Raw genomic sequence first — 4,665 nt, 5'->3', positions numbered from 1 at the left:
AGGGATCATTAATTTTTTTAAACACTATCTGTTTTTTTTTTTAAATAAGCAAACTTGTAAGTTAAAATAAAAAGATTTTAGAACTAGAAAAATATTTAAAATGCTGAAAGTTCAATTTATCAATTCTGGTTTTATTCTAATTAAGAATGTACACGTTATTTGAGCTTTATTAATTAACATTAACTTAGAGCACAAAAGCAGTAGCGAATTCAAGCCCCACCCATTTGCGCTCATGGAAGGCGCCTTTCGCAGATTAAATAGGAATTATTTTATATGCTTATTCATAATTCACACTCATTAGAAGCATGGGCGCCCGCAGAGGGGTGCAAGGGGGTGCACTTGCACCACCGCCCCTGGATTCTGAATAACCAAATGCTAGCCATTTTTTTCGCATCATAAAATCAATTAATTTCTAAGTAGCAACTGAACATATAGTGCTTTCACTGGCTAATGTAGTAGGCCTATCCAAGAAGAAATAAGTAGATTAACCTAGGTGTATGGAATGATTGCCAACCATGTACGTGCGCGCCTCTGAATTCTGAGTAGCCACGTAAGCCGTCGTCCTGCGGAGGTTTGGACTAGGAAGTAATTATCTTCAACTCTGAAGGGACATCCGAAACAGGTAAAACATTTTACAAACAAGATGCCTTCGATCCATAATGGGAAAACTGGAAAGACTACATATGTTCAATTAAATATGTTCTGCTGGAGGCCGGTGTGGTGGACAGTATAGAAGCACTAATTACCAGCTGCACTGGGTCGGACACGTATCCCGTATCGGATAAAGGAGATCTTCTTTGTCGAGCTTAATAGAGGACGGCGTAGTAGATGAGCCCCCCCCCCTTTTTCCGTAAGCTCAATAAAGATCAACTCAGGCGACATTTCTCCCTCTCTGGCATAGAGGAAAGCAGCTGTCTGCAGATGGGGTCTGAAAGAGACAGTTGGAGAGCTCTTACAAGGGCCGCGGGACAGACATTTGAGACCCACAGAAAAGCCCTTATTGAAGACAGGCTCAGAAGACGAAAAGAATACTTAAATAGGCTGCAGGCGTACAACGGCTTTGTCTGCACGAGATGTGAAAAAAAAACAAAAAAACGCATGTACTAATTGAGTCTCGTAGTCGTGTGAAACACTGCACTCATCCTTAAACTCCGGAATCGAAGAGCATTGCCATTATTATTATTATTATACAATCAAAACTCACAAAATAAAGCATTGTCATACGTACAGGGGTGTATATAGATTAGGGTGTATCTTATCCTTTTTTCTCTTTCTCGTAGCCATCGATGATGTCATATCGTATACAGGCAAAAACCAAAAGGTAGGCGACCCAAAGGCAGACCCCCGAATGCGATGGATTGATGATGTGGAAGCAGATCTGCAGCAGCTTGGGGTTAGGGCGTGGAGACGAAAGGCCCAGTAGAGATTTGAATGGAGGGATGTGTTGAAGCAGGCCAGAGCCCTCCATGGGCTGTAGCGCCACTGGGATGGGTGGATCGATGATGTCATAAAAATACATTAATTCGGCTGCATTCAGGTTTCCCATGGCGCAAACCAAACCGAGTTGGATTATGCAGACGACATAGAATTACTTTGAAATACAATTAAATGTGTACACGATATGAAGATAAAGATGCCCCCAAACTATGCACATAGGGTGCAGGTTACCCAGTACCCCTATCAACATTGGTCATACAAATCTTTTAACAAATATTTATGGCACTGTTATCACAAGCAATGAAGTCTCGTATCATGGTGTTGCATGTAGGATTGGAAAGCAGGAGCCGTCTTTCCAAAAAATCTGGCATATCTGAACAAACAAATCAATTAGCCTGGAGATTAAAATCCACCTACTCAATACAATCATTGTCCCATCGGGAGACATCTTGCAGCCCTATGCGTCGAATGGCGCGCGAGAGGCTTAAGTCTATGTGTTTCTCAACATTATACCAAAAAAAAATGTTACGTCTGACCACTCATCTGGTCAGATAAGATGTTTGGGGGAGCACTTTAAGCCGGGGCGAATCTCCGGGCGCCAATTTTTTTTCTACATTTCTGAGCTTCAGAAACTCTTTCTCCCGGCGGCTACAACGCATTATTTTTCTCATAATAGGACGATTATATGTCAAATACAATGAAATTTAGAAGGTCTGGGACATGATCAGTGGCTTACCGAGGGTGCCAGGCGCCCGGGGCGGCATAGTCTGTTGGCGCCCCCCCCCCCCTATTAGTATGCGTAATCTATATTTGCATTAAAACAATCACCAATCAATAAATTAATTTTTTTTATTGTAAACAAAGTTAATGAACAATCTGAAGCAACATTAGCCATTTCTTATAGAACTACTTTTCGTGATCTTGCATTAGCAAAGTTGTCAATGACATCATGAAAATTAATTGTTTCGACCAGCTCCTTTTCTATGCTTAGCAATGCCAAGTCTGACAGACGCTCCTGACCCATTGAAGCTCTCAAATAAGTTAAAATGATTTTTAGTTTACTAAAAGAACGCTCACAGCTAGCAACTGACACAGAGATTGTCAGCATAATTTGCAAAGCAATTCGCAAGTTTGGAAATATGTCATTGCCATATGAAATAATAAATGAAAGTAATTCTAATGGGCTGCTTGGGGTAGCATCTGGCCGGGTTTTCAGCAACATACTGCAGTCACTGATTTCTACGAACAGTTCAGTTCCATCGATATCAGTTTTATAAAAGTCAGCCAGCGTAGCACAGTGCTGTTGAATATCATTAGAGGTATCATTAGCAAACAATTTGCTGATGTTGAATAGAAATCCAAACTTTTCATCTAACGTCTTCAGACGACCAAATCGTGTTGTCCTCTCCTGGATTAGTCTATCAATAACTGATTTCATAATGCGAGTTATTTCTTCAACCGCAGCGAGTCCTGCATCAAAAGCGTTTTCACCAGGCATCTGTTTTCGACGTTTAATTCTTCCTACTATCCTAATTCCCAATTTTTCACACAGAACTTTAGCTGCATTGACTGCAGTGATGCAAACATCTTCTCGAATGCTACTTAGCCGTTGCTGCAGTCCTTCTAAATCCAGTGCTGCGTCATGGAAATTCATTGATGGATCTTGCAGTCTTGCACCTGCCTAGTGACGCCACTGGTAATACCCATTTTGGCGCCCCCTACTCTCCGGCACCCGGGGCGGATGCCCCCCCCGCCCCCCGCCCCCTCGGTACGCCACTGGACATGATACTTAACTGTGAGAGACATTTGAGGTAGTTATATTTATTTTTAAAAGGGGCATTTTGTAAAAGGGCATTTTTCCAACTAGGGTGTCACCCCCTAGTGGCTGACCTGCTTACCAATGTCATTCATGTGTGTCTCGTCACAGATATTTCAAGTGTAAGTTATTTCTCTTACCTCTCGGTTTGATTTCCCCCCAAACCATCCCGCATGTACCACACCATCCCGCATGTACCACACCATCCCGCATGTACCACACCATCCCGCATGTACCACACCATCCCGCATGTACCACACCATCCCGCATGTACCACACCATCCCGCATGTACCACATCATCCCGCATGTACCACACCATCCCGCATGTACCACACCATCTTCGAGAATTCGTTCCGTTCACCATCTAGGTAGTATCCAAACGAGCGCCTTTGTTCTTATCTTATCTTATATAATACAGACGTTACTTCAAAAAAGAAGATGATTACGTCCTACGCGTCATGCATTTAGTCATGCATATTAACCAATGACTTAAATTCTGCCAAGTCACTGGTTTTCCTGGCTAGCTCAGGCAACCCATTCCATGCTCTAATAGCACTAGGGAAGAAGGAGTATTTGTACAAATTTGTCCTAGCATATGGGACGAGGAATGTGCCTTTATCTTTGTGTCTTTCAGAGTATTTTATTACATTTTGTATTTGAAGATTATGGTTCAGTGTTTTATGTATGATTGCTACTTTACTTTTAAGTCTTCTGTCCTGAAGGCTTTCTAAATTTAGTGATTGTACTAAAGGTGTTACTCTAGTCAAATGTGAATATTCGTTTGTTATGAATCTCACTGCTCTATTTTGTGTCTGTTCCAGTTTTTTTTTTTTATGTTTTCTTGAGTTGAGGGGTCCCAAACGGATGATGCATATTCTATTATTGGCCTAACCAAGGTTCTATTAAGTGTAAATGAATTGTTTTCAACATTGTGCTTTTTCAGTGTTACTATCGAGGCCCTCCAACCTAAAGACTGATTGATAGTGTTAACAACGCACCCCAGAAAGTGGTGACAGTCCTAACCCCAAACCTACTGCAGGAAGGCGCTAGCTCGATACTGGGTAAGACCAGAGTCTCGTTACTTTTCATTTATTGAAAAAAAAAATTGTTCAGTGGCAAAACAAAACAAAACTAACCAATAAACAAGAATCAAACAATGCTAGGAATGCAAGTCATGTTTATTTACATTATACATACATATATATACATATACATACATACATATATATACACATACATATACTTACACATACATTTATACATATACATACACATATACATGCAAATATACATAAACATACATATACATTTATACATATACATACACATATACATGCAAATATACATAAACATACATATACATACTTATATATACATATATATACTTATATATACATATACATACATATAC

The sequence above is a fragment of the Biomphalaria glabrata genome, chromosome 2 (genome assembly GCF_947242115.1).
Source record: "Biomphalaria glabrata chromosome 2, xgBioGlab47.1, whole genome shotgun sequence".
Taxonomy (NCBI): Eukaryota; Metazoa; Mollusca; class Gastropoda; family Planorbidae; genus Biomphalaria; species Biomphalaria glabrata.
Note: the sequence above shows the minus strand (reverse complement) of the source record.